Below are 25,107 nucleotides of genomic sequence, written 5' to 3' on the forward strand. Positions count from 1 at the left end.
TCTATGAAAGATATTGCATTTGATTTGCAATATCTTTCCAGCCGGCAATTGACACCAAGTGCCCTCGATATCCATTCATTTCCCACTCCCTTTCTTGGAAGAATGCCACATATGATCGGGATTCCTCCCTTGCTCCTAACTAATTCTATGGCTGTTTTATACCTCTGAATCAGTTCCTCACTCCTAACTCGACCAACATCATTTCCTCCCACGCTAATGCAAATAATGGGATTGTTCCCATTTCCAGCCATAATATCATTCATGTTGTTTATAATATCACCAATGCCAGCTTCGGGATAGCAAACCCTTAACCTGTTACCCCTATCTCTAGCACAAAACGTTCTATCCAAATACCTTTTCTGGGAATCTCCCACAACTAAGGTTTGCTTAGGTACTTCCTTTACTCTCTGAGGGGCCTGCGCTTCCTTGCTCTTCGTTGCTTTCCCTTTTGCGCGATCCGCAGTCTCACCACAGCACTCGTCCTCCAAAACGTCAAATGAATTAGAAGTTGCTATGGCGTTTGAAGGCGGCTTTATCAAAGTCTTCTTAAGGCCCCTGTCTTTCACAACTCTCCAAGACGAGGTCCCTTTACTACTAGTCTCCTCCTTCGTTACTTCTCGTTGTTCTTTCAGCTGACGCACCTTCTCCCGCACAGAGTCCAACTCTGTCCTCAGGGCTCCCACTAGAGTCACCAGGTCCTTCACTACAACTTCCATATTGCTAACAAATGTAAATCAATAAAATGTGTGGGGTGTAACGAAAGACAGCGTTTAACATAACAATACAGTTTATTCAACAAAGTACTAACTACTACAACGTCGAAAAATATCAATGACGTTACCTGAAATCCTTCCTGTGACACCTTTATGAAAGCTAGACACTAGCCACTAGTCTGACTACAGGATCCTTCCTGCAATCGCGTTGTGCTGCATAAATGAACTAACTTGAACATACTGAGTGATCACAGAGGAATCAGTTCAGCAAAACATACTAATCTATAATCACTAAATGCAACAAGAACAAGGTAGGTTAGGAGACAAGTCTCCTGCAACCTCCTATCAGTTCCTTTATGCTTCTTGCAGCCCTCCCTTTCAATGGCAGTTGCAATGCAATCAAACTAGTAACCTATCAATGACATTACAATGACTAATGGAGTTACTGGCAACTCCAACAACCCTCCTTAATTAAATTCTTACGTTAACTCTTCTTCCGTCGGACGATCATTAATATGAATTCCTTCTGGGGCCCTTCCATACTCCGAAGAACTCAGGTGACTAGCTCACTATCCCACGGACCGAGAACTAATCACCACGTCTTCGTTACTTTAACAATAACTTTACTCTCCCAAGAGTCAATCATATTACCTGTCCAACTGACAGATATTAATAACCGACGTTACGTTAATGAAACAATGTAGCCTTCGTGTGTGTCAATCAACCCTGATCGGAGTTAACTACCTTGACTTCCGTGAATCCTTTATTACCTGTCCAACTGACAGACAACATGCAACGGACAGTACTTAAAATGCAAGACCTCAGCCCTCCCGGAACTCCTACAACCTGTCTGACTTCCCCTGAAGTGGCTGCTTGACTAGGCTCCCTGACCAACTAAGCCAGCTGTTCCTGGGAAAATGATTAACCCAAACGTACCTTACCTTACTCAAATTGTCTTAAGAACAATTTCTCTATAAGCAATGGGTGTTCCCTTGGTTACGTTTTATTAATTGTCCTTCCAATCAATATTCACTGAATTTGAAAACCTAATATTCAGAATATTAACATCAAGTACTCGCCCCAATGACGAGTTCACCCACGACACAATAAATCACAACATTCGGTGATTTAACACTATTTACAATCTAATTGCAATTTGCAATTGCTGCAGAGCACCAGTAAATAACACACTCGATGCTCTACACCAGTAGAACATGGCCCAACAATTTTCTGAACTACTGCAATGACACACTTGGTGATCAATAATACTATTAACATTCACGGCTCAACAGTTTGCAACCCCATTGTAATGACACACAGTGGTCTAATAACTATATATTAGAACACAGCACAACACTTTGCAACCCAGTTGCAATGACAATTTCTGCAACAACAGTAATAACACACTAGGCTTCGTGACATTTATAATTATATATCGTAGCTGCTGACCTCACCTGTAACCTCAGCTATTATACGCTAATGTGGAATACTAAAGAGATAACACACTCCTGATCAACTTGAGCAAGTGATTAGCGATTCCGCGGTTCGATAATTATTCCCGTGAATTAAGTTACTCGACGGAGCTGTCAACTGTTACTCTTGATAGGGGCGTTACTCACACTTCACCACATATCCACCAAATTACGTTAAACAGGTCAGCATATTATATCTATATATAATTACACTTTATCACAGCCTTGGGAACACAACACTAGTATAAAAACACACACTGATTTCTCCACAATAATCAAATGCTAGGAAATCCCCGGTGTTACAACACTGTCGTCCTACCATAAAAATGATGACTGGAACTGGACCCTTTCCTCCTGTAAAAGACTACACGGACATAGGGTATGATATACACAATTCACCTAGAAATGTAATCACTAAATATCCCACCAGAATGGAGTATAAAACACACTCTAGGATAGCCCTTACGGTCCTAAGTCTAATAAACTCTGTATGTGTTCCCGTGACCACACACACACATATGTACGTCTGAACATAACAGTCCTCCTCCTTGACTGACAAGATTTAGATAGGGGTGAAAATCTCACGCGCCCGCGCTTCCCTTTCGCCAATCAGGCGCTAATAGACATTGCAGGCGGATTACCTGACCACGAATTCAGGCTTAGAGATATAAATCACCAATACACACAGGGGTACTTACTTAATTATATGGCTGGCTCTCGCACACATCTCTTACCATACACACACACATTGTTGCAGTACTTATTGTAGCTAGCAACCCCCCTCAGGGTTGTGCAGCTGGCTAGAATAGCCTAGTGGAGTCTCCCGCGCTCGGCCCACATGGGAGCTTTGGGAGGGAGAGATTTGGTTCGTATACCACCTCACTAGTCAGGCTTCACCCCTCCTCAGGGCGAAGCGCCTCGAACATACAAAATGGTGCAAACATTGTGAACGACAATGTCTACCGAAATTCTCATGAATTTCGATGGGGAAAACTGCCCTGAACAAAGATATTCCCAGGTCTCTCCACTGCTATGAGAGACTAGCAGATCAGATGGAGTCTGATTGAAAACGGCAGATGGGGACTTACGACAGTCTTTTGCACTCTGCTCGTATGAATTTTACACACTTCTCACAGTCTGTTAATACACTTTCTTGATATTACACACAAATACAATGAGTTCCCGGATTCTGCTACGTTCCCAGCGGACCCACTTTGATGTTGCGAGATATGAAGATTGTTACGGAGCCCCCTCAAATTCTCCTCAGATCCGGCTTTGAAAGTCATATCTACTGACCCTGCTGATTCTCTGAGATGCAGGGAGTCTGTTGATATATGTGGCGATCAGATCGGCCTCCTGATAAGGGAGAAATTTGCATTTGTAAGTTTGTAGGTAAAGGGGGAAAGTAGCGCCCTTGACACTAACAAAATGGCTTCCCCTGCCTGCAAATCCGCCATTTTGTGGACGACGCCAGCCGGCTGCGGATTGGCGGGCTTATGTCACATGCCCTGGGTAACCAATCAGCCCCTGCCATGAGGTCACCAAGTGCCCTTGGTGGCGCCGGCGGAGGTGACGCAAGAGTTGACTTGACTGGAAGCGAGAGGTCGTGCGTCGATAAGCTCTCAAGGATTGAGAGCTTATCGACGCACGACCTTGACGGATTGAGAGCTTATTGAGAGATTGAGGATTGCAAGGAGCTCTGAGAGTCTCTCTCATTGGATCATTGGCAACCATCACAGACGACTGTTGTTATTGGAGACCCCGTGCTTCTGGGAAGCAAGAAGAACCAAGTTTACTGGGCAAAGAAGTGCCAAAACTTGAGGAATCTGTCGGCGACGACGCTGGATTGCGCCACCTGACGCTTGAGGGTCTGGATGGTGTGGCGGGCAGGCTTGCTGTGACCGGGTCACACCCATTGAGAGCGTTGAAGGGTCGACATCGTTCCTAGGACAAGGAGCAACGCCTTGTGGAAGGAACAAGTGTGTGTATACAGTGATTAGCTCAGTGACCACTGGGTGGATCTGGATTGCGATATCTGAGCCCTGGGAGTAGTTCGGCGATGACGCGATGGCTTCACGACACCTGAGGAAGAACAACACGTTACTGGTGTCGAGGACTGACTCAGGTAGCATGGGAACCTCACACCATCGAGGGACAAGTGTCGTGAGCCAGGAATGTTGAAGGTAGATCAATTTTCCCTCCCATTACCCCTTGTTGAGTAGGCTAGATAGACAATGATATTTATATATGCATGTTACAGTATAACATTGGTATATTAGTATTAGGAAAGGCTGTAGGGCAGCTTGCGTCCAGGACTGTCGAAGAGGACAGTGTGTGTGGACGACGAGGCAGTGGCCAATGTTGACGAAGCGGCCCCCACTGTGAGAGGATTGATTGATAAAGATTAAGCCACCCAAGAGGTGGCACAGGCATGAATAGCCCGTAAGTGGTGGTCCTTTTGAGCCATTACCAGTATCAAGAGTAATGGCTCCAGTATCAAGAGAAGATACTGGAGATCTGTGGAGGCGCAACTGCACCCTGCGTGACGGGAGATGTATCCCAGACCAAATGGTAACTGTGAGAGGATTGATTGATGAAGATTAAGCCACCTAAAAGGTGGCACGGGCATGAATAGCCCGAAGTGGTGGCCCTTTTGAGCTATTACCAGTATCAATAGATGATACAGGATATCTGTGGAGCGACTGCACCTTGCGTGACGGGAGATGTCTCCCGTGTGAATGTGTTAAGATGAAGATTAAGCCACCTAAAAGGTGGCACGGGCATGAATAGCTCGATAGTGGAGGCCCTTTTGAGCCCTCACCAGTAGCAATGGATGATACTGGAGATCTGTGGAGGTGCACCCTGCACCCTGCGTGAGGGGAAATGTCTCCCATGAATGTGTCCAAGATGAAGATTAAGCCATCCAAAAGGTGGCACAGACATAAATAGCTGGTAAGTGGTGGCTCTTCTGAGCCATTACCAGTATCAATAGATGATACTGGAGATCTGTGGAGGTGCGACTGCACCCTGCGTGACGGGAGATGTCTCCCGTCGTGTGAGAGGGTGCGAGACCCTCTTTTAAATCTGCCCAGCTAATGGAGTTGTCGGAGGTCGTGAGTGAAGAGTTCCCGACGATCTCCAGATCATTTATTCTTTATATCCATTCTGTATCGTTATTACTTGTATACGTGATCATGTAGCTTATGCCAGTAAATATCACATATTTTTACCATTAAAAGAATACCTGTATAATAGACAAAACTCAAGATGCAAGAAGATTACAAATTCTTGAAGCAATTCACAGATAACATGGAGGTACACTTAAACACAAGTGTGCCTCCATGTTATCTCTATGATACACATACACATTATTTATACACCTACACTATGAGCATATTATAGCCCCACCTAGAGAATAGTAAGTTTAATATAGAAGTTTCATAGTAGCTGGTGAGTGGTAGAGCTTTATGTTGCCTAGGCTGGCGGTCCTGTGTCAATGCTGTAGGAGTAGCAACACTTTGGCAACAGGTATTATAGTATACACCCACTGAACTGCATTGCTGGGGTTCAGATATATAAACTCAGCTGGCGACCTTGTTAAGATAGAGAAACGCAGGTAGGATAGGAATTCCTGCCACTTTTTGTTTGGCAGGCAAAACTCAAGAGCAGTGTTAAAGATAAACCCGAGTCTTCCTTCACTCCTCCGAAGGTCTAGGCCGAAATTGGTAATAGCAGTTTCCCCGTGATTGACTAAAGGGCCCCCAGGGTTAATCAGTGGCACCTCGGTGGTGGGAGCAAAGACCTGCGGTGGTTGGTACTACATGGCCCTCTCCTGTGGGACCAAGTGATTCTGGTGAGTCATGTGATTCTGAGAGATTGAGTACTCTATCTACTGAGCCCCTAGCAGCCCCTTTGCTAGCGGAGCTGCCGCCCCCCTCCCCTCCCCCTTGACAAGATGAACTAGAAGCCACTAGAGACAGTGGTTTCACTTGGCTTGCCGACCCAGTGAAATCCACGTCCTACAGGTCTCGTGACTAAGGCAGAATGATGCCAGGGTGCCGCGGGAAGCAGGATGCCGGCTTTTACCGGTACTTCTTAAACTAGCCAATCAGAGAGAAGGGCACCTTGGGCCTACCTCTTGGCCAATCACAGACCAGCTTCTTGGTGTGTAAGGGTGGCATTCCAGGATGACTGCCTGGGTTGCTTTGGGAACAGCATGGGCTGGCTGGCTCACGCCATCCCACTACTCCGCTCTATCTTGCTTCTGTCTCCTTCATTCTTACAGTATAAATTGCTACATGCTGTAACTCTTTCCACAAATGAACTACAACGGCCATTGTAACACATTTGAAATTCTGATGACCTAGACTCTCCAACGAGCCTAAACACGGGAGGTTTCGAGTGTGGGTTACCAAATCTAGTCCAAGTGCACGGCTTTTCACGTGCCCAGGGCACGGCGAGCGTCACGTGCACATATTCTAGTGGAAGGTTTAGCTGATGTAAACTCCTCACCTTCACAAAGAGAACCACACCCATCAGTAAGTGATCATGAAGAGAGCCACACCCACCAGTAAGTGATCATGAACAGAGCCTCGCCCATCAGTGAGTGATCATGAAGAGAGTCATACCCATCAGTGGGTGATCATGAAGAGAGTCATACCCATCAGTGGGTGATCATGAAGAGAGTCATACCCATCAGTGGGTGATCATGAAGAGAGTCATACCCATCAGTGGGTGATCATGAAGAGAGTCATACCCATCAGTGGGTGATCATGAAGAGAGTCATACCCATCAGTGGGTGATCATGAAGAGAGTCATACCCATCAGTGGGTGATCATGAAGAGAGTCATACCCATCAGTGGGTGATCATGAAGAGTAATCAGTTAGTAATCATGGAGAGCAACACCCATCAGTCGGTGATCATGAAGAGAGCAACACCTATCAGTGGTGATCATAAGCATAGCCACACTCATCAGAGGGTGGCTATGAAGAGAGTCACACCCATCAGTGGGTGTATCTCTCTTTACATCTTGAACATCAGATCTCAAGGTGATAAACCCAAGATTGTTGATTCCAAACCTACGACGGTGGGATGTCTGGAAAACCTTCAACGATAGAACCGGAAATCAACTTAGCAGATACTTTTTTAGCCCACTTGAAGGAGGTTAGGGCAGTGAAGGAAGTGTTGCCATATAATGAAGTTGTACCCCCTGTTACTACCTCTCCCACTTTCTTTGATGTTGAATCCCCCAGTTTTTGCCCAACTTCAAAAGAGTGACCCTAGTTTGCATGTATGTTTTTCTGAAGCTGTTCTAGAGGAGGATGCTTTGGCAGATGATGTTGGATACTTTCTCCGAGATCTGATGCTGATGAGACGATGGAGATCTAAGATATCTCCCTCTTCAAAGGACTGTGAGAGTGTTACCCAGCTTATAGTCCCCAAAACATCACGAGAACCAGTCCTTACAGCTGCTCATGACGATCATTTAAGTGGTCACCAAGGGATCAGTGGTATGTTGTTTCAGGTAATAAAGTACTTTTATTGGCATAAACTTAAGAAAGATATTGTCAAATATTGTAGACAGTGTGTAACCAGTAAAGTGGTGGGAAAACCTAGCCAAACTGTACCTAGAGCTCCCCTTCATCCAATTGTAGTTCCTTGTGAACCTCCTACGTCTTAGAAGATTGTGTAGGTCCTTTAAGTAGGATCAAGTCAGCTCATGTCTATATGAAGTTGCCAAAGTAATGGAAGACAGCCCGTGTAGTGCCAATGTGAAAAAATGAAAGGACACACTAGCAACTAAACTACACAGTAACTTCATTATCGATTGTGATGGATTGTGGTATTGCTGCTATACTGAACCAAGGTGGTATGGCTCTGTCACATAAATTAAAAAAAAATGCTGTTTTGGCCCATGCAGTGTGTACATCAAAGGTAGAAATAAAGGAAAATCATCAAATAAATAATTAAAACAATTTACTGAAATGTTAATGAACAAAAATGGCACCTGAGAACACTTGGCGATCACATAATGCAAAGGTTGACATAATATCATGAAAGTTAATTAAAAAAAATACTGTAAGAAATTCAATGAATACAAAGCATGAAGATATACTGGTGTATTGAAGAATGCTATCATACCACCATGGCATCAGACACATGGCGTAGGCTGAAGGCAGATGATGAGTGAGAGAGACCAAGGTGATCCTAGAGCACTATGAGAGAGACTGGCTCTCCAGGATTGATTGATAAAGATTAAGCCACCCAAGAGGTGGCACGGGCATGAATAACCCGTACAGGATTGATTGATTGATAAAGATTAAGCCACCCAAGAGGTGGCACGGGCATGAATAGCACGTAAGTGGTGGCCCTTTTGAGCCATTATCAGTATCAATAGATGATACTGGAGATCTGTGGAGGCGCGACTGCACCCTGCGTGATGGGAGATGTCTCCCGGACCAAATGGTGACCAAACGGAGGCTCTCCAGGAAGGTGGTGCCCCTTGTTACGGCCCTCTCGGGTCGCAACAGGGTTCTTTCTCTGATGTTGTTAGAGGTAGGGTATCCGGCCCCAAGCTAGTAGTGGCTTTCAAGGGATGTGATCTGTAATGCAAGTAAATTAAAGGGGAAGGGAAATAAAGGCCAAAACGTAATAATATAATTACCACCATTACCATAAATAATATAAAGATTATCACAAGGGGGAGGAATAAACACTATAATATGCAACATAGTCTTCCTCTGAAGACTCTGGACGTTCACGGTGCTCAACGATGCTAAGCTCATGCATCATCAACGATGCAAATTTAGACAGAATGGAAGCAAAGCATCTATGGGATGAAATATCTAGAGCATCTAGATCTAACAGTATTTATGTCATGGGTGACTTTAATTTTAGCGGAATAAACTGGTTGAACAAAACAGGGAATAGTGAAGCAGAAGATTTTCTAGAATTAATTGACGATTGCTTTCTTACGCAACACATTAAGGAACCAACACGGGAAAATAATATTTTAGATTTAGTGTTAACTAACAGGGAAACGCAAATTAATGACATCGAAATAGGGAGTGAGCTAGGGAGCAGTGATCACAAAGAAATCAGATTTAGCATAGAATGGAATAGACCAGTAGGAGAAAATTCTGTTAAAGTGCCAGATTTTCGAAAAGCTGATTTTAATAGCCTAAGAAATTTTTTGGGTCAAATTGATTGGAAAGGCTTGGGTATCGGGTGTGGGCCGGTCTTGGAGCGAGACATGAACCCAGCGATAGGTGACTTAAATGGGGATTTCGATGTGGATTCAATATATAACTTATTTAAGAATATTCTAAACAAAGCACAGGAACGTAGTATACCATACAAATTGAATAGATCGTATACTAATGACCCAAAGTGGATAACAAAGAATTTGAAGAACCTTATAGGTAAAAAGAGAGCTTGGTACAAAAGGATTAAAAATGGGGAGGTCACTTTAGAACAGGAATTCGTACAACTGGTTAGAAATGTTAAAAAAGAGATAAGGAAAGCAAAAAGAAACTATGAAGTTCGCATAGCAGGGCAAGCAAAGACAAATCCTAAAGGGTTTTTTCAGTTATATCGTACTAAGACTAGGGAAAGGATAGGTCCATTAAAAACTGAGACAGGTCAAATAACAGATAGTGATGAAGAGATGAGTAGTATTTTTAATAAATATTTTGTATCTGTATTTACTAAAGAGGAACTTAACAATATGCCTTCAGCCGAACAAGTCTATGTGGGTGGGGACGAGGACAGGTTGACGAGTTTAGCAGTTACCAGGGAGGATGTTCTTAAACAAATAGTAAAACTCAAACCAAACAAATCCCCAGGGCCGGATGAAGTGTTTGCTAGGGTGCTTAAAGAATGCAAAGAGGAGCTTTGTGACCCACTGTCAACCATATTTAATAAATCAATAGAGTCAGGCAGAGTGCCAGAGTTTTGGAAAGTTGCTAATGTGATACCAGTTTTTAAGAAAGGAGATAGATCACTTGCGTCTAACTATCGACCAATTAACCTAACGTCTATTGTGGGAAAGTTACTCGAATCTATAATAGCAAATAAAATTCGTCTTCATCTTGAAAAACATAAATTAATAATTGAGTCGCAACATGGTTTTATAAATGACCGTTCATGTTTAACAAATTTGTTATCTTTTTATTCTAGCATTGTTGAGGCAGTTGATAGTGGTAAGGATTGCGATGTTGTATACCTTGACTTTAGCAAAGCTTTTGATACAGTGCCACATGAAAGACTGATTAAAAAAATAGAGTCTCATGGTATTGGGGGTGCTATATTAAGCTGGATTAGGGCATGGCTATACCAAAGGAAACAGAGAGTTAGTATAAATGGAATCAAGTCAGAGTGGGAAAATGTTGTAAGTGGAGTGCCTCAAGGCTCTGTCCTGGGACCTCTGTTGTTTATAATATATATAAATGATTTAGATTCAGGTTTGAGTAGCAACATTTGCAAATTTGCCGATGATACGAAAATCGGTAGGGAAATTAATTCGGAGGAGGACTCACTATCACTTCAAGTTGATCTAGATAGGGTTTTGAAATGGTCAAAGGATTGGCAGATGCAGTTTAATGCTGATAAATGTAAAGTTCTGAGGTTAGGTAATGATGATAGAGTTACAAGATACGAGCTAGATGGTGTTGTGATTGCGAAGTCGGATTGCGAAAGGGATCTGGGAGTTATGATTAGTAAGAATTTAAAACAAAAGGATCAATGCATAAATGTTCGTAATAAGGCAAATCGGACACTTGGATTTATTAATCGCAGCGTTAGTAACAAGACACCTGGTGTGGTTCTCAAGCTATATCTTGCTCTAGTTAGGCCCCATTTAGATTATGCAGTTCAGTTTTGGTCGCCATATTATAGAATGGATATAAATTCACTTGAACGTGTCCAGCGTAGGATGACTAAGTTAATTCCCCAAATTAGAAATCTTTCATATGAAGAAAGATTAACAAAGCTTAAGTTGCATTCACTGGAAAGGCGAAGAGTTAGGGGTGACATGATAGAGGTTTACAAGTGGATGAATGGACATAACCGGGGGGATATTAATAGGGTATTAAAAGTATCAACACAGGACAGAACACGAAACAATGGATATAAATTGGATAAGTTTAGATTTAGGAAAGACTTGGGTAAATACTGGTTCAGTAACAGGGTTGTTGATTTGTGGAACCAATTGCCGCGTAACATTGTGGAGGTGGGGTCCCTCGATTGTTTCAAGCACGGGTTGGACAAGTATATGAGTGGGATTGGGTGGTTATAGAATAGGAGCTGCCTCGTATGGGCCAATAGGCCTTCTGCAGTTACCTTTGTTCTTATGTTCTTATGTTCTTAAGCTCTGACTCCTCTCGTGGCCTCACGACGAATCCGACGAATCACAGTTCCACTGGGGGCACCGTCGTGGAGGCCGTCAACCACAAGTCCAGCAGGTAGCTGGCAGGTTCCAATCAGCAACGCTGGTTAGGCCACTCCACGGCCGATACTAGGGTAGTGAGCCCTAGTCAGGAGCCTCGTGTGATCCCACAGACCACTCTCCTCGCCACAACACCCCAGTGGTTAAGCGTCTCCACCAGTCAGTCCCGGGTACGACAATCCCTTAACTGCCACGTCACAGGCAAGGTAACACCACAGTGTTCATCCGGGGGGCGACTCACAGCTGCTGCAGCAAACACTAGGAGACAAGACAGCTGCCTTGGGTAGACTGATCCACTGTCCGATTCAGCAGTCCCAGGTCGACTCTGTAATCAGACACGTCATCAGTACTAGGGACACTCTAGGGCATGTCACTTACCGGCTCAGACCCAAACGCCCACCTATCCACTCCATAGATGGCGTTGCTGTCTAAGCATTACCTCACCAGAGGTCAGCAGCGGCTGTGTTATGAGCTGATCAGGACGGGAAACTAGCCCATGTGGCTGGTATTTCCTGTCCTCACTTGGTGGCGTCGTCCGTTTGAAGGGGGTTTCGGGGGCTGACTGTTACGGTCCTCTCGGGTCGCAACTGGATTCGTTAGAGGAAGTTGTATCCGGCCCCAAGCCAGTAGTGGCTTTCAAGGGATGAGATCCGTGACGCAAGTAACTTAAAGGGGAAGGGAAATAAAGTTAAGAACTTAAGATTATAATTGTTTCCATCACCAATAATATATATTAGAGTACACAGGGGGAGGGGTATTAACACTGTACAGGGGAATAATGTACACAATCGTCTTCTCCTGAAGACTCTGGATCCAAGCTCTCGGTGCTTTCGTGGCCTCACAACGAATCCTTTGAGAAGCTGAGTCTACCCCGGCCACAGGCCAGCCAAAACACAGTTCCACTGGGGGCACCGCCGTGGAGGCCGTCAACCACAAGTCCAGCAGGTCTGCTGGCAGGTTCCGGATGAGCAACGCTGGTCAGGCCACTCCACGAGCGATACTAGGGTAGCGCCCTAGTCAGGAGCTTCGTGTGATACCACAAATCACTCTCCTGTCCTCAATACCCCAGTGGTCAATCGTCTCCAGCAGTCGGTCCCGGGTACGACAATCCTTCTACTGCCACTTCACTGGCAGGGTAACACCACAGTGTTCTTCCGGGAGGCGACTCACAGCTGCTGCAGCAAAGCACAAGGTATGGGGACGGCTGCCTTGGGTAGACTGACTCAACTTCCCTTACAGTAGTCCCAGGTCGACTCTGTAAGCAGACACGTCATCAATAACAGGGACACACAAAAGCACCTCACTTACAGGCTCAGACACAAACGCCCACCTATCCACTCCATAGATGGCGCTGTTGTCTGAGCACCACCTCACCAGAGGTCAGCAGCGGCGGTGTTGTGAGCTGCACAGGACTGGAAACTGGCCCTTGTGGCCAGTACACTTCGTCCTCACCAGGTGTCTTCGTCCATTTGGAGGGGGTTTCGGGAGCTGACCCACAGATGGCGCGGTCGTCACTGCTCCGTGCTCGGACGCTGGATCCGGGTCCGTAACACCTCCCCACCAAAAGGAATTTGGTTTGGGTTTCTAGAAAGAGAATTACAAACTAAATTAGTACGGTGACACAACTCCAAATGGACTCACTTATACCGTAAACTGGAATGGCGAGGCTGTCTCGTCCACAGAACTGTCCTACTGGGCAATTCCGGCACAACGGGAACTTGCAGATAGAAGGCAATGACCTGCCTGATGTAATCTTCCACGTCTCCACTGCGATGTCAAGCAGGGGCATCATCTCACATCTCTCGAGTAAGGATCGATGTAGACACGATGAGGGGCGACTTGACACTTCCCTGTGTCGTGGCACCGATGATGGCTGATCACAGACGGCATTTCTGGTACCGGTCCGACGGTCCTTCAGGGAGACAGGAACCTGGAATACAGGGGTCTGATAATTCAGAGTAACAGCGACAGTGGGTAAGTCAATACTTACTGCATACGCCTCTACTAGGCTTACACCTAGTTTCAACAGGGCTGCTTGCACACCGAAGATGGCATTCGCTCTGCCACCGTCAGGTCGACCAACGTTCCGTATAACGCTGCATTGAGGCTCAGCAATCACGCGGGGGGTGTCAACCTGCTGGAAACAGTCACTCATATTATCATATGTCGTACCTCCTGTATCAACCATCACCTTCCAGGTTCCTTCGTCGACTGCAACACTCGCAGTGCACGTCTCTAATACCTGGGATCTCTTCGCGATTTTCATGGGAGCCATCATCTGTCGGGTCGTCCACCAGTCCTTACTGAGAACACTGAGAACACATACGAGAACAAAACAAAATATCGCTAAGAAACATGGGGCCAATTGAGGGATAAGCTTCCCGAGCCTGTCATGTCCATAGCCGGCAATATCCACTAGCCTGGTTTGGACCAAAGAGGGCACTAGACCTTTCGAACACACCTCACATACCTCTGATGTCTGGGGAATCTCTGGCCGGTTCAATGAACGCTGTGCAATGCCATACCGCAAGTACACATCCGCCTTCGCTCCAGACTCGTTGGTATCCGTGGGTGCCTGCACACAAGGCCTCTCTTCTAGCTCAGGTACTTCTGCCATCGTAACCTCATGTTCCTTGTCGAGAGAAGAATCAGGAGACTCTGCTAGGATACTGTCGATCTGCGGGTGAGAGGACAAATTAAACATGTTTAAATCCGGGTCTGTTTGTACCTGGACATTACCACTGCCTGTTACCTCAGACCTTGTTATTCCGGCTGACTCGTCCGCAATTTTGGGATGATTGATGCTCCAATCTGTCACCAAGTCGTTGGCTAGTACCACGTCAATCCCAGCCACAGGGAGGGTATCGACTACTGCCAACGCACATGTGCCGCTGAAGTAAGGCGAGTCGAGATGTACCGGCACTAAGGGGGCGATATACTGCGTCCTAGGAAACCCAACTAGGACAACCTGTTGTCTCCCGTCCACACTTACTCCCTCGGGTAACGAGCTCTTCACGATCAGGGACTGGGCTTCTCCACTATCTCTGAGCACTACAACTGATCTACCAGTATGATCACTCGATACATACCCGCCTGAAGTGTGAGGGGAAAACAATCTGGGTTCTTCCTGCGTAGTCGTAGACTGGTTTCCTGCTGGTGATGTTCCACAGCTCATCAACATCACCTCCCTTCGTGCGCCGCCACCTCTTCTGCCTCGGCACATAGCAGCTGCATGTCCTTGCTGCCCACAAGTCCAGCACACCATATCCCTCTTTGGACTCCGGTGTTTCGGACTGCTAGGACTCGTCCTTTGAGGGCTACTTGGGGGCATCTTCTTAGCGCTTCGTGGGACGGGGGTCTCTTCTTCGTCACGAGGTCTGTCAAACCGGCGTTGGTAATGCCTTCGGACATACTTAGCAGAAGGCCTGTGCGTCAGGATGTATTCCTCAGCCATAGTGGCTGCCGCACTCAAGGTCTCTACCTGCTGTTCCTCTAAGTACGTCTTCAGGTCTCCAGACAAACAATCCTTGAAGTCCTCTAGCAGTATAAGCTGCTCGAGGTCTTCTTTGGTCTCCACCTTCCGAGAGGCACACCATTCCTGGAAAAGTCGCTCCTTGATAGTGGCGAATTCGGTGAAGGTGTGTTCTGAGGTCTTTTTCAGGTTTCTGAACTTCTGCCTGTAAGCCTCAGGTACCAATTGGTACGCCATGAGCACAACCTTCTTCACCTTGTCGTAATCGCCGGAGTCGTCAAGGGATAACGTGGAGTAGGCGATTTGGGCCTTCCCAGTCAAGACCGACTGTGTCATGATGGCCCAATTCTCCCTTGGCCACTCCAAAGAGGCAGCGACTTTCTCGAAGGCTGCGAAGAACTTCGATACTTCCTTCTCATTGAATTTGGGGACCATTTTGATGTTCCTTACCGGATCAAAACTACTGGTGTCCGTTGTTTGCCTCCGACCACCGCCTAATCGCAATACTTCTAGTTCATGTTGTCTCTCTCTTTCCTCTCTGTCTCGTCGTTCTTGCCTGTCTCGTTCTTCTCTCTCTCGTTTCTCTTCTCTTTCTCGTTCTTCTCTTTCTCTTTCTCGTTCTTCTCTCTCTCGTTTCTCTTCTCTTTCTCGTTCTTCTCTATCTCTTTCTCGTTTCTCGTTCTTCTCTTTCTCGTTTCTCTTCTCTTTCTCGTTCTTCTCTTTCTCGTTTCTCTTCTCTTTCTCGTTCTGCTTTCCTTTCTTCTAATTCTAAACGTCTCATCTCTAATTCTTTATCTTGTCTCCCTCGTTCCATTTCTAATTTCTTCCATTCTATCTCACGATTTATCTGTAGGGCACACATTTTGAGTGTAAGAAAGCTAATGTTAAGCTCACCTGCATCACTGTCAATGTCACTGCCCTTATCTTCCTTTTCCGTGGAAGCAATTTCCTCACCTTCCTTTATACTAGGAGTCTCGCCTTCCTGTTTCTCCTCTGCCTTCAAGTGCCGGTGAACCTTGGACAAGATCTCCACACGGGAATCACTGGCACGGATCTTGATCTCCAGGTAGGCGCTCACTAGTACAAGCTCTGGTTTGCTCAGATATCTTAATCTGGCAAGACAGTCCTCTCTGTTCAGAAAAGCCTGAACATCGTCCAGATCATCGATGGTAGCTTTTTCTGCCATTGTCACAGATGGAACACTTAGCACTTAACACACCGCTTACACGTTAACACTTAACGCACCGAGCACTGTTCTACGTCAATATTGCACTTTATCGCACCTGGCGCTTCACTTGCCAATATTGCACGTAATTACTTCGGGCACCGCACTACATAATATTGCACTGAATCACACCGAGCACCGCACTACACAATATTGCACTTAATCGCTAAATCACAGCGAGCACCGCATTGCACAATATCGCACTCAGTCACTCTTGAGCACCGCACAGGACGTATAACGTCACACACAGATGGAGTTATTTACAGGGATTACGCCACTTCACCACCCCTGTCAAACATACTTAACAAGGGGACGGATCCCGCTGGGGATGCCAATTATGTTACGGCCCTCTCGGGTCGCAACTGGATTCGTACTCTGATGTCGTTAGAGGAAGTTGTATCCGGCCCCAAGCCAGTAGTGGCTTTCAAGGGATGAGATCCGTGACGCAAGTAACTTAAAGGGGAAGGGAAATAAAGTTAAGAACTTAAGATTATAATTGTTTCCATCACCAATAATATATATTAGAGTACACAGGGGGAGGGGTATTAACACTGTACAGGGGAATAATGTACACAATCGTCTTCTCCTGAAGACTCTGGATCCAAGCTCTCGGTGCTTTCGTGGCCTCACAACGAATCCTTTGAGAAGCTGAGTCTACCCCGGCTTCAGACCTTGTTACCTCAGACCTTGCCACAGGCCAGCCAAAACACAGTTCCACTGGGGGCACCGCCGTGGAGGCCGTCAACCACAAGTCCAGCAGGTCTGCTGGCAGGTTCCGGATGAGCAACGCTGGTCAGGCCACTCCACGAGCGATACTAGGGTAGCGCCCTAGTCAGGAGCTTCGTGTGATACCACAAATCACTCTCCTGTCCTCAATACCCCAGTGGTCAATCGTCTCCAGCAGTCGGTCCCGGGTACGACAATCCTTCTACTGCCACTTCACTGGCAGGGTAACACCACAGTGTTCTTCCGGGAGGCGACTTACAGCTGCTGCAGCAAAGCACAAGGTATGGGGACGGCTGCCTTGGGTAGACTGACTCAACTTCCCTTACAGCAGTCCCAGGTCGACTCTGTAAGCAGACACGTCATCAATAACAGGGACACACAAAAGCACCTCACTTACAGGCTCAGACACAAACGCCCACCTATCCACTCCATAGATGGCGCTGTTGTCTGAGCACCACCTCACCAGAGGTCAGCAGCGGCGGTGTTGTGAGCTGCACAGGACTGGAAACTGGCCCTTGTGGCCAGTACACTTCGTCCTCACCAGGTGTCTTCGTCCATTTGGAGGGGGTTTCGGGAGCTGACCCACAGATGGCGCGGTCGTCACTGCTCCGTGCTCGGACGCTGGATCCTGGTCCGTAACACTGACCCACAGATGGCGCGGTCGTCACTGCTCCGTGCGTGGACGTTGGGCTCGGGTCCGTAACACCTCCCCACCAAAAAGAATTTGGTTTGGGGTTCTATAAAGAGAAACACAAACCAAATTAGTATGTGGATACAACTCCACACAGACTCACGTACACTATAAACTGGAGTGGTGAGGCTGTCTTGTCCACAGAACTGTCCCACTGGGCAACTCTGGCATGAAGGAAACTTGTAGATTGAAGGCAATGACCTGCCTGATGTGATCTTCCAAACCTCCACTGCGATGTCAAGCGGGGGCATAATCTTACGTGTCCCGAGTAAGGATTGGTATAAACACGACCTGTGGCGACTCGACACTTCCCTGTGTCGTGGCACCGATGATGGCTGGTCACAGACGGCATTTCTGGTGCCGGTCCGGTAGTCCTTCAGGGAGAAGGGAACCTGGAATACAGGGGTCTGATCATTTAGAGTGACAGCGATAGTTAAATCAGTATTTACAGCATACTCCTCTGCTAGGCCCACACCTAGTCCCAACAGGGCTGCTCGTACATTGAGGATGGCATTCGCTCTGCCACCGTCAGGTCGACCAACGTTATGTATAACACTGCATTTAGGCTCACCTATCACGCGGGGGGTGTCAACCTGTCGGAAACAGTCACTCATAATAGCATATCTCGTACCTCCTGTATCTACCATCACCTTCCAGGTCCCTTCTTCGACTGCACTTCTCACAGTGCACGTCTCCAATCCCTGGGGTCTTTTCACGATGTTCAAGGGAGCCATCATCTGTTGGGTCGTCCACTGGTCCTTACTGAGAACACATACGAGAACAAAACAAAACACCGCTTAGAAACATTTGGTTAACTTAGGGACAAGTTTCATGAGCTTGTCGTGTCCATAGTCGGCTATACCCACTAGCCTAGTTCGAACCGACGAGGGCACTAGAACCTTCGTACATATTTCACATACCTCCGACGTCTGGGGAATCTCTGGCTGGTTCAATGAACGCTGTACCTTGCCATACTGCAAGTACTCATCCGCCTTCACTCCAGACTCTTTGGTATCCGTGGGTGCTTGTACACAAGGCCTCTCTTCTTGCTCAGTTGCTTCTGCCTCCTTAACCGCATGTTCTTCGTCGGGAGAAGAATCAGGAGACTCTGCTAGTATGCTGTCAATCTGTAGGTGAGAGGAAGGATTAAACATATTTTCTATTTCCAGGTCTGTCTGTACCTGGACCACTGTCTGTACCTGGACCATTACCACTGCCTGCTGTTACCTCAGACCTTGCTGTTCCGGCCGACTCGTCCGCAACCTTGGGATGATTGTTGCTCCAATCTGTCACCAAGTCGTTGGCTAGTACCACGTCAATCCCAGCTATAGGCAGGGTATCGACTACTGCCAACGCACATGTGCCGCTGAAGTAAGGCGAGTCGAGATGTACCGGCACTAAGGGGGCGACGTACTGCGTCCTAGGAAACCCAACCAGGACAACCTTTTGTCTCCCGTCCACACTCACTCCCTCGGGAAACGAGTTCGTCACGATCAGGGACTGGGCTGCTCCACTATCTCTGAGCACTACAACTGATCTACCAGTATGATCACTCATTACATACCCGCTTGAAGTGTGAGGGGAAAACAATCTGGGTTCTTCCTGCGTAGTCGTAGACTGGCTTCCTGCTGGTAGTGTTACACAGCTCATCAACATCACCTCCCTACGTGCGCCGCTACCTCTTCTGCCTCGGCACATAGCAGCTACATGCCCTTTCTGCCCACAAGTCCAGCTCACCACATTCCTCCTCGGACTCCAGTGTTTCGGACTATTGGGACTAGTCCTTCGAGGGCTACTTGGGGGCGTCTTCTTAGCGCTTTGGGGGCGGAGGTCTCCTCTTTGTCATGACGAGGTTTGTCAAACCGGCGTGGGTAATTCCTCGGGACGTACTTAGCAGAAGGCCTGTGCGTCAAGATGTATTCCTCAGCCATGGTGGCTGCCGCACTCAAGGTCTCCACCTGCTGCTCCTCTAAGTACGTCTTTAGATCTCCAGACAGACAGTCTTTGAAGTCCTCTAACAGTATGAGCTGCTCGAGGTCTTCTTTGGTCTCCACCTTCCGAGAGGCACACCATTCCTGGAAAAGTCGATCCTTGATTGTGGCGAATTCGGTGAAAGTGTGCTCTGAGGTCTTTTTCAGGTTTCTAAACTTTTGCCTGTAAGCCTCAGGTACCAATTGGTATGCCATGAGCACTACCTTCTTCACCTTGTCGTAATCGCCAGAGTCATCAAGGGACAACGTGGAGTAGGCGACTTGGGCCTTCCCAGTCAAGACTGACTGTATCATGATGGCCCAATTCTCCCTTGGCCACTCCAAAGAGGCTGCGACTTTCTCGAAGGCCGCGAAGAACTTCGAAACTTCCTTCTCGTTGAATTTCGGGACCATTTTGATGTTCCTCACCGGATCGAAAAGACTTGTGTCCGTCGTTTGCCTCCGACCACCGCCTAACCGAAATACTTCTAGCTCATGTTGTCTCTCTCTTTCCTCTCTGTCCCGTCGTTCTTGCCTGTCTCGTTCTTTTTCTCGTTCTTCTCTTTCTCTTTCTCGTTCTTCTCTTTCTCGTTCTCGTTTCTCTTCTCTTTCTCGTTCTTTTTCTCGCTCTTGTCTTTCTCTTTCTTCTCTTTCTCTTTCTCATTCTAATTCTAAACGCCTCATCTCTAATTCTTTTCCTAATCTCTCTCTTTCCATTTCTAATTTCTTATCTTCTCTCTCTCTCGCTTTCCTTCTCTCTCTTTAGCGATTTCTACCTTTTTCCATTCTATTTCACGATGGATCTCTAGTTCACTCATTTTCACAGTAAGTAAACTTATATTTAGTTCACTTTCATCACTTTCGACATCACTGCTCTTACCTTTCTTTTCAGTGGAAGCCATCTCGTCACCTTCTTTTATAATATGTGCCTCGCCTTCCTGTTTCTCCTCGGCCTTCAAATGCTTGTGAACCTTGGACAAGGTCTCCACACGGGAATCACTGGCACGGATCTTGATCTCTAGGTAGGCACTAACTAGTACGAGTTCCTGTTCGCTCAGATATTTTAACCTGGCAAGACAGTCCTCCCTGTTCAGAAAAGCCTGAACATCGTCCAGATCGTCGATGGTCGCTTTTTCTGCCATTGTCACAGATGGAACACTTAGCACTTAACACACCGCTTCACTTTAGCACTTAACACACCGAGCACTGTTCTACGTCAATATTGCACTTTATCGCACCATACACTGCACTTGCCAATATTGCACGTAATTACATCGGGCACCGCGCTACACAATATTGCACTTAATCACAGCGAGCACCTCGCTCTACATTATTGCACTGAATCACACCGAGCACCGCACTATACAATATTGCATATAATCACGGCGAGCACTTTGCTCTACAATATTGCATTGAATCACACCGAGCACCGCACTACACAATATTGCACTTACTCACAGCGAGCACCGCACTGCACAATATTGCACTTAGTCACTCCGAGCACTGCACAGGATGTATAACGTCCTAATAGTCACACACAGGGGGAATTATTTACAGGGATTACGCCACTTCACCACCCCTGTCAAACATACTTGACAAGGGGTCGGATCCAGCTGGGGATGCCAATTATGTTACGGCCCTCTCGGGTCACAACCGGGTTCTTTTTCTGATGTTGTTAGAGGTAGGGTATCCGGCCTCAAGCTAGTAGTGGCTTTCAAGGGATGTGATCCGTAATGCAAGTAAATTAAAGGGGAAGGGAAATAAAGGCCAAAACTTAATAATATAATTATCACCATCACCATAAATAATATAAAGATTATCACAAGGGGGAGGAATAAACACTATAATATGCAACGTAGTCTTCCGCTGAAGACTCTGGACGTTCACGGTGCTCAATGATGCTAAGCTCTGACTCCTCTCGTGGCCTCACGATGAATCCTTCGATTCTCTTGAGTCTACCCCGGCCACAGGCCAGCCAAATCACAGTTCCACTGGGGGCACCGTCATGGAGGCCGTCAACCACAAGTCCAGCAGGTAGCTGGCAGGTCCAATCAGCAACGCTGGTTAGGCCACTCCACGACCGATACTAGGGTAGTGAGCCCTAGTCAGGAGCCTCGTGTGATCCCACAGACCACTCTCCTCGCCACAACACCCCAGTGGTTAAGCGTCTCCACCAGTCAGTCCCGGGTACGACAATCCCTCAACTGCCACGTCACAGGCAGGGTAACACTACAGTGTTCATCCAGGGGGCGACTCACAGCTGCTGCAGCAAACACTTGGAGACAAGACGGCTGCCTTGGGTAGACTGATCCACTGTCCGATTCAGCAGTCCCAGGTCGACTCTGTAATCAGACACATCATCAGTACTAGGGACACTCTAGGGCATGTCACTTACCGGCTCAGACCCAAACGCCCACCTATCCACTCCATAGATGGCGTTGCTGTCTAAGCGCCACCTCACCAGAGGTCTGCAGCGGCTGTGTTATGAGCTAATCAGGACGGGAAACTAGCCCTTGTGGCTGGTATTTCCTGTCCTCACTTGGTGGCGTCGTCCGTTTGGAGGGGGTTTCGGGGGCTGACCCACAGATGGCGCGGTCGTCACTGCTCCGTGCTCGGACGTTGGGCTCGGATCCGTAACACCCCTTATATAGTCCGGTGGTGATGACTCATCCGGTGTCAATGCAAGGTGGACCTCTGGTCAACTAGCAAATTGCTCGTTGTGGCTGGCGGTGCCTTTGTGTTGACCTGCACCACTGCTAATTGAAGACAGCTAACTTCTTGTTTGTGAAGGCAAACGACCGGTTAGCAGGCAGGTTAGACCGGCTTACCTCTGTCGTACCAGGCAGTGCCAGGCCCTGGGGGAGGGTATGGAGAGGTGGCAGGACTGATGACTCATCTGGGCTGGTATAGAGGTAAACTTCCAGTGCAGAGGCATTGAAGGTGAAGGGAAAAGGCAGTTCCACTGTTATGCAGGGGATTCATGTGACAGTTCTTCCCCCAAAGCCTTTTCCTAATGCCTGAGATGTCGATGCTGGAAGAAATGTGGAAGCGGAAGGTTCCACTTCATGAATACGTGATAGAGCGTCTTCAATTATGTTGTCTGATCCTTTGATGTAGAAGATCTGGACATTGTAGTTTTGTAGGTACAAGACCCAACGAAGTGGACACTGGTTGGAGAATTGAGCTTGCTGTAGAAAACGAAGAGGATTATGATCGGAATAGATAGTGATGGGTTGGTGTCCTTGAAGGTAAGGTTCATATCATTGCAAGCATAGGACGATGGCGAGTAGTGCCTTCTCTGTAGTGCTGTAGTTTTGTAGTAGCTGATTGGTAGGACTTCCCCCTCTCTGCTGCATCAGGACACCCCCAATGCCAATGTGGCTAGCATTATCATTAAGAATGAAGGGTTGTTTCACATCTGGAGAGGCGAGAATCGGGTTAGTACACAGCAAAGTTTTCACTTGTTCGAAGGCAATGGATTGTGAGTTGGTCCAAATGTATTTTCTTTTAGGGCTGGTAAGATTGATTAAAGGTGTAGTAACTATGCTGAAGTTCTTGCAGAACCTACAGTAATAAGACGCTAGTCCCAAGAATCTCATGAGTTGTTTATGAGAAGTGGGTTATGGATATTTTTGGATGGCTTGAAGATGTACGTCTAAAGGTGCTAAGCATCCACTGCCTATAACATGATCAAAGTATTGTACTCTACTTTTAGTAAACGTGGACTTGCCAAAATTAATGGTTAGACCACCCTGGAGAAACTTTTCGAATAGTCGTTGTAGTCAGTCATGATGTTCTTCCCACGAGTTGGTCGCTACAACGATGTCGTCCAGGTAGGCATAGGTGTCGTCAAGATCTTGGATGACGAGGTTGACAGATCGATGGAAAGTAGCTGGGGCATTGTAAAGTCCAAAAGGTAACCGTTCATACCTAAAAAGGCCAAAAGGAGTGGTAAAGGCTGAGATATATTTAGCACTGTTACGGCCCTACTGGGGCGTAACCGGGTTCTTTTCTGGTGTTATTAGAATTTGGGAATCCGGCCCCAAGCTAGCAGAGGCTTTCAAGGGGTGCGTTCCGTAACGCAAGTTAAATTAAAGGGGAAGGGATACAAATGCACTAATTTAAATATATAATCACCACCACCATAAATAAATATATAAACTGTCACACGGGGGGTATAAATACACAATGTACAGAATCGTCTTTCTCCGAAGACACGGGATGCTCCACGGTGCTCACGATGAGTAGCTCTGGTTCTCTTCGTCGTGGCCCACGATGAATCCTCTGATTCTTTCGGCGAATCTACCCCTGCCACAGGCCAGCCAAATCACTGTCCCACTGCGTGCACCGTCGTGGAGGCCTTCAACCACAAATCTAGCCTGTAGCTGGCAGGTTCCGATCAGCTCCGCTGAGTAGGCCACTCCACGATCGATACTAGGGTTGCGAGCCCTAGGCAGGAGCCTCGTGTGATTCCGCAGATCACTCTCCTCTCTCTGCACCACAGTGGCCAGTCTCTCCCACCAGCCAGCCCCCAAATAAGACGATTCCTGGTACTGCCACGTCACAGGCAGGCTAACGCACTCAACAGTGTTCGTCCTGGGGTGACTCACAGCTTCTGCAGCAAACACATGGAGAGACTATGGCTGCCTTGGGTAGAATGCCCCATCGTTTAATACAGCCGTCCCAGGTCGACTCTGTAATCAGACACTTCATTAGTGTTGGGGACACTCTAGGGCACCTCACTTGCAGGCTTAGACACAAACGTCCACCTATCCACTCCATAGATGGCGTTGCTGTCTAAGCGCCACCTCACCAGAGGTCAGCAGCGGCTACGTTACTAGCTGATCAAGACGGGAAACCAACCCCTGTGGCCGGTATATCCTGTCCTCACTAGATGGCTTCGTCCATTTGGAGGGGGTTTCGGGAGCTGACCCACAGATGGCGTTGTCGTCACCGCTCCGTGCTACGACGCTGGGCTCGGGTCCGTAACAAGCACGGTCAGAAAGTCTTATTTGATAATAACCCTTCAAGAGGTTTCTTTGGGACAAAAGGGTAAGGGGGTACAAATCTTTAATGGTAACTGCATTTAACTACCTGTTATCTGTGCACAGTCTAACCATGCCATATGGTTTGGGAAACAGTATGCATGTGAAGCCCAAGGAGACTCACAAGGTGTAGCTAATCCATTGTTGAGGATGTACTTTACTTCTGTGAACATGGCTTCTCTCTACACACATAGATCACACTAACGTGATGCAGCAAATGAACAAATCCCCAATCCTCCCAGTCACAGGTTCGAATCCTCATAATGGCCCTTGTGGATTTGTTCATGGCTTCTCTCTTCTGTAGACTGATGCAGTAGTAAGGTTGAAGGATGGACATCGTATCAGGA

The sequence above is a fragment of the Procambarus clarkii genome, chromosome 7 (assembly GCF_040958095.1).
Source record: "Procambarus clarkii isolate CNS0578487 chromosome 7, FALCON_Pclarkii_2.0, whole genome shotgun sequence".
NCBI lineage: Eukaryota > Metazoa > Arthropoda > Malacostraca > Decapoda > Cambaridae > Procambarus > Procambarus clarkii.